The sequence below is a fragment of the Mus musculus genome, chromosome 7 (assembly GCF_000001635.26).
Source record: "Mus musculus strain C57BL/6J chromosome 7, GRCm38.p6 C57BL/6J".
NCBI classification, from domain to species: Eukaryota; Metazoa; Chordata; class Mammalia; order Rodentia; family Muridae; genus Mus; species Mus musculus.
The window spans coordinates 83,798,921-83,810,836 of NC_000073.6; positions in this window are offsets into that span (position 1 = coordinate 83,798,921).

The window sequence follows — 11,916 nt, forward strand, 5'->3', positions numbered from 1 at the left end:
CATGGTGGCTCACAACTGTCTATAATGGGATCGGATGCCCTCTTCTGGTGTGTCTGAAGACAGCGACAGTGCACTCACACACACACATAAATAATTGTGAAGAGGAAGGAGGAGCACTGACTATACTTGAGATATAGTTTTGGGGTTTTTGGGTGTTTTTGGTTTTGTTTTGTTTTTTGTTGAGTAGCCCAGGCTAGCTTCATGGAAAAGAGAAGGATGACCTTGAACTTCTGATCCATCTGCCTTTACCTCAAGAGTGCTGGGATTCCAGGCATACGCCATCACCACATGAGGGGCACAATGCTGGGGACTGGATACAGGATTTAGTGTGTGCTAGGAAGTGCTCCACCAATTGAGCTAAATCCCCAACCCACAGATTTTCTTTTGAGACTTTCAGCTCTTTGGGAAGCCCCAAACTGGAGCTTAGAAATCTTCCTGCATCTAATTCCTAAGTCCTGGGACGGCAGATGGATCCGGGTCTCACTCAGCCCATTGCCTTGAAACAATTTCAAAGAAAGAACACTGCTTTTTGCCAGACCAACACCACCATGAACACTGTTGTACTGCAACCCATTAGGCTAACCTGGGTCACCACAGTGCTGTGCAGGACCAGCTCCCAGGCACAGTGCCTACAGGTGTGCATGGAACATACGGTCAGCACCAGCTACTCCATCACATCCAAGGTGAAAGATGCAGTGCACGAGAGTGATGTGCCCACCTTGCTGGAGTCAGAACGGAGGCTAGAACTTGGGCTGGATCCGAGGTACCCATTCACTTGGCCCATGGGATGGACCACAACTGTTAAATAATAAGGAGTTTGAATTGTAGTTGTAGTGAGACAGAGTTCTTCATCTCTCGGAAGACAGGAAGCAGAGATGGGAAGGGACCCAGACAAGGCCTATCTTCCCTTGGGACATCTCTAGTAACCTGCATCCTCTGACTAGGCTCATCTAACTTCTACCTTCCAAAATAACACTACAACCCAGGAGCTGAGCTTAATAGGGGCCAGTTTACATTCAAACTATAATGCAAACGGTTTTGAAGCTCAAAGAACATGGTGATAGAAAAAGAATAAGATTTGAATACAAAGAAGCAGGAATAACAAAAAAAGGGGAAAAAAAAAGAAAAAATAGAATTTCTTTCAGGCAGAGAAGCAGAGTAAAGGCAGGCTCAGAAGAAAAGAGAGGCCAGAAATCCTTGCAGGGTGAAATAAGTAAAATTAAAGGGAGCAGACAGGTAAAGGTAAAAGGCCTCTGCCATCAAGGCCTATGGCTCCTCTTCTACAGGCAGTAGGAACTTTCTCAAAAAAAGCTGATGCAGGATAGATTCCAGCTGTGGAAATCTGCTGTGGCTCTGGGCTGTTGGTAGATTTAAGGCAGACATGTCAGGAAAGCTGTTAGGAGACACCAGGAAGAAGGAACGCCATGTTCATGGAGCACTAGTAGTAAGGACAGAGCAGTAGACGTGAATGAGAAAAGAATCAAGTTAACATCTGGAGATTGTGGGAAGCTGTGTATTTAGCTGAGACTCATGGTATATGGTATCCTGTGCTTTACCCTGGGCAAACAGGTAAATAAGAGACTCCTGCTCTCTGTCTTTGTAGATAGTAAGAAGGAGGAGGCCCTTCTGCACAGTGATGGCAGGCTAGGGGTAGGGGATGGGCACAGGGAAAGCATTTCTAAATGGAAGTTGACTTCCTACTCAAGAGTCCTTTGATACAGAAGGCAAGGTACCAAAAATGGTCCTACTCTAACCAAATGACATCATTTTCTTTCATGCTGCACCCAACCAGGGCATCTATTCCCACCCTAAACAAAAGAACATGTGATGCTGACATAGCAGAAAAGTCTTCCAAGTTTTTATGTCGCCATCTGGTTTTCCCTCCTGTTTTCATTAGACTCCTACAGGAGAGAACACCACATGAATACCATATATCTCCCCTGAGCCAGACATGACTCTCCCAGAGCCTAGATCCACCCCCAGGAATAGCTACATTCCCTTGGATTCTTTCATCTCAAACCTGGCCTTCTAGCACTCAGTCTTGGGTGCCCTCTTCAATGCGATCATCTCATGTCCCACTCGCTTCTCCACACTCTGACGTCTTGACCTCAGATGAACCATATTGCTGCCCATCTCCTTACCTTCCTCACTACCAGCAAAAGAGGGTGGGCCCTGTGAAGAGGAAGCCTGTTGTTTTCCACAACACCCTGGTGGCTTTGGAAATCCAAGGGCAGGTTCAGCTTTGGAAGCAGGGACTAAAAGAAGACAAATGTCTTTGCCTAGGAGAACAGGACAAAAACATGTTTCCCACTTAGAAGGGAGGTTGACTCTGCGGAAAGAGCTGATCCCCAGAGCAGGGGATCTGAGAGGCCAGAAGCCTGCTGGAGACTCACCGACGTCCTTGAGAGGACTCTGGCTTTTAGCCAGCATGAAGGTGGAGCTTCAGGCCTGTCTTCTGGGATCAGAGAGGCCCCAGAGCTACAGAGGAACAGTGTCTTCTAAATCATTGAAAATGTATTTCAAACTTCTTTTTCCCCCTATTCAAGCAGAGGCGAGGCAAACCTGAATTGCATACAAGAAATAGATATATTATAATTAGGCGGTGGTGTTATGGTTTGCCTCAAATGAGTTGAGATAGAAACTTCAATCTTATCACAGTGAAGAGTCATCAGGGCCTGCAGCACAGTATAGATACATGGGCCAATCTGAGCCTCTGGAGCCATGCTGTAGAACTGGGCAACGGAAAGCCACATGCTTCTCCCGATGAGCAACGGAGGCTAGGGTGACTCGCATGCAGCTCAGAGTTTGCTCCCTCAGCGAACCCCAGTTTCACAGAAATGCCTCTGTCTCCCACCAACCCACTCATCCCACCTCCCTGGTCAAGAAACCTAGTCTTTATTGCTTCACAAAAATATAAGTATTTCATACATAGATGGTCACATTCACTATGTAGTAAAGATAAGCTGTTGATTCCATTCTCTCTCCTCCTCCTCCACCACCACCATCATCACCATCACTATTATTTAGATACAGAATTTCTAAGTGTTGGGCATACAGGGCCTTCGTTCGTGTGTTTACAGAGCTGTGAGGTGCTTACAGAGCTCTAGGGTAGTAGCTGAACAAGGGTATCAGAGACTCAGTTCCCCAGACAGCGTGCTTTTCCTCTTCCCTTAGTCTAGTAGGAAAAGCTAGGGTTTGCTTTACTTCACTGACAAATACAGAGAAGTTCTGGGAAGTGCCCAAGGCATCCTAAGAGCCAGAACTGAAACTCAAGAGTGAAGGGGGGGGGGGGAGAGAAAACAGGAAAATGTGGCTTTCTATTTTCATAGCAATCACAGACCTCAGGCACATTAGTGTGTAGTTTTCAGTCTGGTATTGTTACTACTCTAGTTTTGTGTCTTAAATCCCTGACTCTGAGTCAGGTGTCCTTGACTCAAGGGGCAGAACTTACCTGCACTGTGACGTTGAGTAAAGTCACAAACTCTGGTTCTGTTGCCTCATGTGTAAAGTAAGATATGTGAAAACCTGTGTCTTGTGGTTGTTGGGATCTGTGTGTCAGGAGGTGTGTGAAACACCTTGGCACAGCAGCTGCTTCTGCTTGTTGTTATGAAGACACTGCGTCTGGGCAAGCACAGGTGCCAGGGTTCTCCTCACAGCTACCTGGCACCTCACGCCGCAGATGCTTGCAGCTTCTAGATGTCTGTGTTGGACGCTCCTTGGTGTAGTCTCAACCAAAAGTCAGCTAAGCGGAACCAGGTCTTTCCTGAGTCTTCAGAAATAGATTTGATTTCATAATTGGACAATTCTGCCCTCTTGTGACAAATCATAGATATAGCGTGTTATCCCTAAACAAAACTCCAGGGCAGGACTGAGGAAAGCTTCAGGACTGCTTGCCGGGTCCCACTTGGAGAGGGCTCATAAGGCCCCACTTCTCCTTAAGGCTCTATAGGCATTTGGTAGTTGTTAGGGAAATGGGATTCAATAGGCCTATCCTCTCCCAAAAGATCTATAAGAAGAAGTGGTTGCTGGGAGAATGGAGAGGCACCCATGCTCCTGTATATAAACCCATATGCATGTCCCTGTGAGGAATCCCAGTGGAAATCATTGGGTCACTCCATCCCCAGAAGAGGACATGAGAGTATAAAGGGGACTAGTTGAGAAGGGGAAGGGGATCGGTGAGATGGGGGAAAGAGGACAAGGGAAGATAACAGAAGAGGAATATGATCACATACTATACATGCATGAATGGAAATGTCATCGTGAAACCATTATGTTTAATGCATAATTAATTTATGCTTATTTTTAAAGAAAAGGAGACTCCAGTTTACAAGTGTGTCTCTATTTCCAAATGGTGTGTCTGAAACTAATGGTCCCTCGCCCTGAAGAACACTGAGATGGAAGCCAGCTGCATATCAGAGATGTTGATAGGTTATTTGCCTAGCATACATGGATCCCTGAGTATAATCCCCAGCACCACAGAAAACTGGGTTGGTAGTTCATGCTTGTAATCCCAGAACAAGAAGGATAGAGGCAAGGAGATGCAGAAGCCAAAGTCTTCGTTGCCTATTCAGTGAGTTATTTAGTGTAGTCAATACCTAGTCTCAAAACACACACGCGCGCGCGCACACACACACTCGCGCACATGCACATGTACACGCACACACATTTATAAAATGACTGTTTAATTGTCTCAGGTTCCTCTCCTGTAAATAATATTTCATTGCATGCTCTAAGAGAAGCCAAGTCTGAGAGGTCACTATCAACCTCACTGTTTCTTCTCTTAGAATTTATCTCTTCAATACCCTTCCTCCTGTAACTTATTCTCAGGCATCAAAACCATCTTCAAAGTCCAGTACCCTCCACATCTCTAGACTGGATTCAGCTAGTTGGCCTCATTGCCTGGTGCTTTGTATTTTTTCTGGGGGAAAAAAAAAATCCCCGTTCAGGGCAATGTTTTCTCCGCAGGGATCAGGGCCCTTGTGTGAGCCCCAGTTGCACCTTCTGTCCCATTGACACTATTTGTAGAACTGTGGCTAGTTCACAGCGGGTGATTCAAAGCACATGTTACACCTAGAAATTACTCAGCTTCCTTCTTTGAAGCTTTCTTGGGTCCAACTGCAGTACAGTACGTGCTGTTTTTCCACAACTCCAGTCACTGTTGTTCACTGAAGGTGCATAGCTACCCACCCACCAAACATTGGGGCTGGCTTCAACATGGGCTTGATCTTTTGCCTGTTCTGGCTACCTGAGCCTCAGTAAGCCTTTAAGTACCTGTTCTGAGTCCTGAATGCTGGTGTCAAATGGATCTCAATTTCCCCAGTACCATTGCTTGAGTGACAGGATTCTCTATTACCCTCATATACAAGGCTCAAAATGAGGCTTGGGGGTCATGTGGGTCCCAGATGAATTTCTGTCCTCCAGCCTCTGCAAACCAGCTTCCCCAGTGTGACATTAATCTACACTGTCAACCTGACTGAATTAAGGAATGCATAGGGCATTAGCAAGTGCGTCTCCAATGACATTTTGAAAGAAAAAAAAAAAAACTCAGTGAGAGTAGAATTGTTGAGCATGTGAACAGTGGCATTCTGTGGATGAGGGTCCTGAAGGGAGAAAGTGGGTACCCAACTCCCAACTCATCTGCCTACATGAGGGGTAAGCAGCCTAGTGTTAATAGCAACACAATGGAAAGCCACTCCTGACACCATGCTGGACTGAGCTTCTAACTATGAGCCAGAATAGACTCTTCCCACCTGATGTTGTTTCTTGTTTGGTTACATGTTATATTATTTCATTTCAAACCAGGGGTCTCTTCCCCACCTTTTATCACTTGGTTCCCAGATAAAAAGACATGCAATCTTTATATCCATAATAAACCTTAATTGGCACTAGAGCTGGGGAGATATCTATCTATCCTCCAAGCTATTAGAATCTACTTCTGCATGACAGCCCCAAATTATAACTTGATATATTCCATCTGGGCTGCTCTTAACTCCAATTGGCCAGCCCTCATGGCCATGTTTTTATAACTCACCTACATGGCATCTCTCCTCCCTCTTCTCTCTCTTCCTTCTAGTGGTCTCCTCAGAACCCAAGTCTGGAAACCCAAATCCCGCCTACCTCTCTTCTGCCCAGCTATTGGCTATAGGCATCATTATTCACCAATCAGGCCACTAAAGAGGGTTCCATCTTCATGGTCTTATATAAAGCTTGATTATCTCCCAAAAGCTTTTCCTTCCTCCAAATTCAATTACACAGAGAAAAAGACTTTAACATATGGAGGTGGAGGAGACAGACAGGTCCAGCCCCAAGCAACCTGTTCTGATAGGATACAATGAAAGGAGATGGTCTGGCCAGACTCAGATGCAATAAAGAACCTTTAGTTCCATATGTACATGGTTTATAAGCAGAGGGAACTGACAAAGAAGGCTTTGAAAAGACAGCTTTTGATTTGGTTAATGACCGAGGTTCTTGGACTTCATTTGTAGCATCCATAGCCATCCCTAACTCCAGTTCCTGGGAATCTTCTGGCAGACCCATTAGCCTGGCCTCCTTGGCAAAGTTCATCCTGGCCAGTGAAAAGATCTTATCGAAGAAGAAGAAGAAGAAGAAGAAGAAGGAGGAGGAGGAGGAGGAGGAGGAGGAGGAGGAGGAGGAGGGGGAGGGGGAGGGGGAGGGGGAGGGGGAGGAGGAGGAGGAGGAGGAGGAGGAGAAGAAGAAGGAGAAGAAGAAGAAGAAGAAGAAGAAGAAGAAGAAGAAGAAGAAGAAGAAGAAGAAGAAGAAGAAGAAGAAGAAGAAGAAGAAGAAGAAGAAGAAGAAGAAGAAGAAGAAGAAGAAGTAGTAGAAGTAGTAGTGGTGGTGGATGGTACCTGAGGGCCAACAATCATCTTGTCCTCTGACCTCCACTCATGGACCTGCATATACATATGCATACTCATACCTGTTTGTGTAATTTTTAAAAACACGCTTCTACCTTCTCAGGTGGTCTGCCCGTGCTCTCGGCTTTGCTCTGAGATCAGCAGCCACCAATTCCACTCAGCTCCACCAACAGCCAGTTGGTCATTTTTCCCTCTTTCTTCTCCGGCCCACCTCAGTGCCACAGACAGTTTTATTTTTTTATTATTTTTACTTTTTATTTTATTGTTATTTTAAAACTATCTAGATAACTCAATGACTAGTTGAAGAATTTCCTGCACTAATCTTATTAACTAGCTATCTCCATTCTCCCTGCTCACAGCAGAGGCTACAAATTCTAGGGGCCCCAAGGCCTACATGTCTGCAGCTTCCTCTCTCCAAAGCCTGGTCTGAATTTCTCTATGTCCCAGAAGTCCCACCTTCTTCCCTTCACCTAGCAATTGGCTTCTGCCTCCTTTATTGACACAATCAAGAACCAATTAAGGAATTGACACTTCCCTCTACACATACCCACATGTGCACACATGAACACACACACAGGTACACACACACACACACACAGGTACACACACACATAGAAGATATACTACATGTTTATAGTTTTTACAAAGATTAGATAAAAACTCCACATGTAAAATGTCCCAAGAATCTCCTGAATCTGCCTTGTCAGTTCTGCCCTAAACAAGGAAAATAGTTCCCTTAAATCTATCTTGTGTGGTTTGTGGCTGTAATAGTGGTGTATTTAGTACCAGAAGAACCAGAGTGGCCACGACGCCTGTCCCAGTCCTTTTACTCTCAACCTGTTCACTATTGTTCTTCTGTTCTCTGGAGGGGCCACAAATCCCACTGTTTCATTCACCTGAGCTTTCTAGTCTTCAAGGCCAGTCTACACTCTCAAGTGTTCTTGAAATTCAACTCTGAAATCCTGTCTTATACCCAAGCCCTAAAAGCCACCAACTTCTTACCAGCTGGTCCTCTTGGATCTGATGATACTTACCATAATTTTAACAAACTTCGGTTTTAAAAAGGCTTAGATATAAGACATTTAGAACAAATTCTTCTATGCATTTTCCCTCAGGTTATGAGTTGCAATAACTATCCTTCTAGAACCTTTCACTTAGGCTCAGAAGGGAGCTCTGTTTTACTCTTGGCTATGTTACATCCTTTATCACAGCCAGTGTTGCACTTGTAGGAAAGAATGTCTTCCTCGCAGCTCCTGGCTCCCCTCACTTATCTCCCTCTACTTTTCAAGTCAGGGCAATCTGACCTCATGTCCTGCCCCCATTGTTTTTCACTGCATGTGACTCATGCACACCTGCCACGGACATCAGTTGGGAGCGAGGCTAAACTCTATCACTACCCTTCTGATGAGATGCTCATTTGTCTAGAAAAGTCTCGAATCTGATGTCCCATGACACATTGAAGTCACAATTCTCTGTCTTTAAAAACTTGTGCGTAAGTTCCAGGTTTCAGAACATGTGTTCTCGACAGGAAATACACATCAACTCCTTGTCACAAAATATGGTGGAAATGTCTGGGTGTGGTGAGGCAGACCTTTAAACCCAACACTTGGGAGGCAGGGGCAGGCAGATCTCTGAATTGAGGTCAGCCTGATTCACAGAGAGAATCTCAGGACAGCCAAGACAACATAGAAAGACTCTGTTTCAGAAAAACAAACAAACAAACAAACAAACAAAAACAGAAACAAATGAACCAATGGAATAGCAACAGCAGATTCTGCCTGCAAATATTCCATCTTTTCTGTTCTTAGATCTGCCTCCACTCCCTTGCTTGCCCCAGTAAAAGGAGCTTGGGATATCAAGATGACTGCCTTGGGAGGGAATCTGGGGCACCTGAACAGGAATGGGGAAGACAGAGTATGAGGCTCACTAGAAGCCACAATCAAAAAACCCTTTTCTGAAAAGTCAAAGTTATCTCTGTCACACGCACATCCCTACCCACTCGTAACAAAAGATCAGTCCACTTTGGTGTGCAAGGCTCTTGAGCTCCATCTCTGTTCGCCTGCCTCTTCTGCTAAAAGGTTCTGGATCCTTGCTGCCTTCAGAGAAGCTGCCAGCATTTCTGCAGGCTAAAAGCTCCCACCAATGGAGCTTTCAGCATTCGATTAAACATCAAAACCTTCATTGTCCACGTTGGCATCATCTGCTCCTTTCCTGTTTGAAACAACATCTAGTGTTCATTTCTTCTCTAAGAACCTGCCTATAAGATACTGGATGAAGGGAATTCGGAAACCAGCTCTATCACTTGCAGGCTAGGTGACTTTGTACGTTCTTTTCCTCCTCCATCCCTCTGCTTTCTTAGCTGGAAATAGAGATTGTACGGATGCCTACTTCACTCCTTCACTTCAACTGTTAAATGCCTTAAGGCCTGTGAGTGGATCTGAGCAATGCTGGGTTCATCCTGAGTGCTCAGAGTTGCCTCGGCTTTCTTTGCAATGATGTACTTCTCTGGGATTCAGTCCTCTAATGACCATGCTGCCATGGGGTTGACACTTTTAATCTTTCAAATCCATAAGTGCCCGGGCCTGGCAAACCTGAATTAACCTTCCTTTAGCTGCCGCCGCTCCCTTCACTTCAGGGTGTTCTGTGCTTATAGAATTTCCATACTGTATTCAACCTGAAAGACAAAGTTCTTCCCTACCAAATTATTGTCCAGTTTAATGACCTAGGGCCAACTTGACTTCTGATCCCATCTCCTGTCTTTTTTTTCTTTTTGAGATTTTATTTATTTATTATATGTAAGTACACTGTAGCTGTCTTCAGATCTCATTATGGATCGTTGTGAGCCACTATGCGGTTGCTGAGATTTGAACTCAGGACCTCCAGAAGAGCAGTCGGTGCTCTTATCCGCTGAGCCATCTCACCAGCAACCCCATCTCCTGTCTTACGATTTAAGCCCTGGGTCTTGAGATATCTGTAAACTATGCCAGGGTCCCTTGTGTTTTTCTACCAAGGACGAAAGCCTGTCCCTGTCCTCAGCAATCAAAAAAAAAAAAATCTATCAAATTGCTGGGACCCAATTTTCTGATTGAGTTTTTATAGTACAGTATGGATCACCTTCCTCTAAGTTTCCTGCAAGAGATCTTGTACAGCTACTGGCCTAGAAAACCTGAACTTGGCCGCATCTCAACACTTTCTCTGACCCAGTTCTAACCCATCAACTCAGGGAGATCACAGCCAGTCTTCCTGATCCTTTCCCTGTGTGCGAATATTGTAGGCCCATTATTACTTGTGCTAAATAAACCTGGACTTCTTGGCACACTTCTCCTGCCATGTGGCAGAGTCATTTGTTGGCTCAGTTCGGGAGCATGGCGAGACTCAGTAGCAATGGGATGCCAGTCTCACCCTAGTGTTCCAGATGGTACTTGCCGCCCCCAAGTGTGCCTGCAGAGCTACAAAACCTTTTGCCAAGGAAGGGAGCCTTGGTGTGGCCTACAACAACACAGTGAGGTCAGTTGGTCAGGTGCATACTTCAGATTCCTGGAACCGATCCAGTCATTGTCTCCACGCTGAGCTTCGGAGGGTGCCACTGCTCATTAATCAGCATCCCACAGCATCCCTGCCAGAAGAAGCAAGGACAAGCAGAGGCACTGAGAAAGATCAGGGGACAGCTCCAGGGGGATCTGCGAGAGGACCAGTAGTTCCTGGCTCTTCCATTATGAATGTGTGGCCATGGGCTAGCAAGTTACTGTTGCCCAGAGTCCCCAGAATCACCTCTGAGACCACCAAGACTTCATACCACCATCAGTGCTAGGTAAAAATTAAAAGTAGAATATTTGGCAGAACAGCACATGTGTCTGCCTCTAACCCAGTGCTGCTTCCACTTCCTCCTCCTCCTCCTCCTCCTCCTCCTCCTCCTCCTCCTCCTCCTCCTCCTCCTCCTCCTCCTCACTGTTATAACTTCTGCAGGGAACCCGGATGGATCAGAAGTTCCTTGGGGAAAATTAGCATGACCTGGTACAAAACAAAGCCCACAGAACTAAGTATCCCCCCAAGCTACTTCCTCAAACACATTAAACTGGTATCAAGTTACTGACTGGGTAGTTCGGACTGGCTCAACCAGCCCTCGGTTTGAGGAAGTGAAAAGAGGAACCACTGTCTTTGGGAAGGACAAAAAATTGGGAACCTAAGGAATACACAAAGGCAAGTTTAAAGCCTGGAAATAAATACCTGGCAATGGTAGGTGTTTTTAGAAGATCCCAGGTTGGGAAGGTGGCTGGGTCAGTAAAGAGCTTGCTGCTCAGATATGAGCAGTTTCTAAGCAAGTAGATATTCGGCTCAGAATTTTGTACTCATGCCAAGGAATGGACCAAAATTCCCCTTGACTCTCTATTCTACAAGGAACCAGTGCTCCTCCCATTCCTGAATAAAGTGTTCCAGGAGGGGCAGAGGCCAGTGTGGGAAGTCTGGCAGGAAGATGTCTCCTTTGACACTTGAATGACAGCGCAGCTCTCCGGGCTGGTTCTCTCGAGTGACCCTCTCCTCTCCCCGCTGGCAGGCTTCTCTCTTCGGAATAAAGGATAGGGCAGGGCTCCTCTCTGGTGTCTGCGGCTGGAGATAAGTCCTTGATGACTCCAATTTGGGAGATACATTTCCTATTTATGAGGAAGCCACGCACCCCCTGCCCCAGCAGGAGGGACTGGTCTCCCACCCTTGGCAACAGTGGGAAGTGACTCCACCCACCCTTCCCCAGCCCTGGGGGATTCCAGCAGTTGAAAGGTCTGAGCTGGAAAGATAAACATCACCGCTTATCCCTCACTCCCTCATTGTTCCCCTTGGAAAACAGAAAAGGAACCGGGAAGGGAAAGAGGCTGCACGGAAATCCATCCGTGGGGTTGCTAAGGGAAACAGCCTAAAATGGTACTGGGGGGATCCTCCCTTCCTCCTCTCTGACACCCTCATCCACCCATTCAGCAAAAGAAAGAAAAAAAAAAGAAATCCCAAACTTTGCTTCCTACTTCCAAGAGGAAGCGTCAGTCCCTAG